This window comes from Penaeus monodon, chromosome 32 (assembly GCF_015228065.2).
Source record: "Penaeus monodon isolate SGIC_2016 chromosome 32, NSTDA_Pmon_1, whole genome shotgun sequence".
NCBI lineage: Eukaryota > Metazoa > Arthropoda > Malacostraca > Decapoda > Penaeidae > Penaeus > Penaeus monodon.
Window position 1 is genome coordinate 34,725,553 of NC_051417.1, and position 273 is coordinate 34,725,825.

A 273-nucleotide genomic window follows, 5' to 3' on the forward strand; every position below is an offset into this window, starting at 1 on the left:
ACAATAGATTTCATTAATGTGCTTCGGGTAATGGCAATGCTGTGTCGTTAAGAACTGCGAGTGTCTTTTAATTTGTTAATGAATATTGTTCCTTGCAGTAATTGTTAAGGGAACTTTTATCTCCTGAATTTCATTATCTCGAGAGGGTTGGTAAGCGATGACAAGAAGTGCAGTGTCCTTTGACTATTCATGTGTATGCTTCGTATATATTAGAATTAATATTTTTAATCAAACTTTGGGTCGCGTCTTGGTCTGTTATGACGTCAATATAGG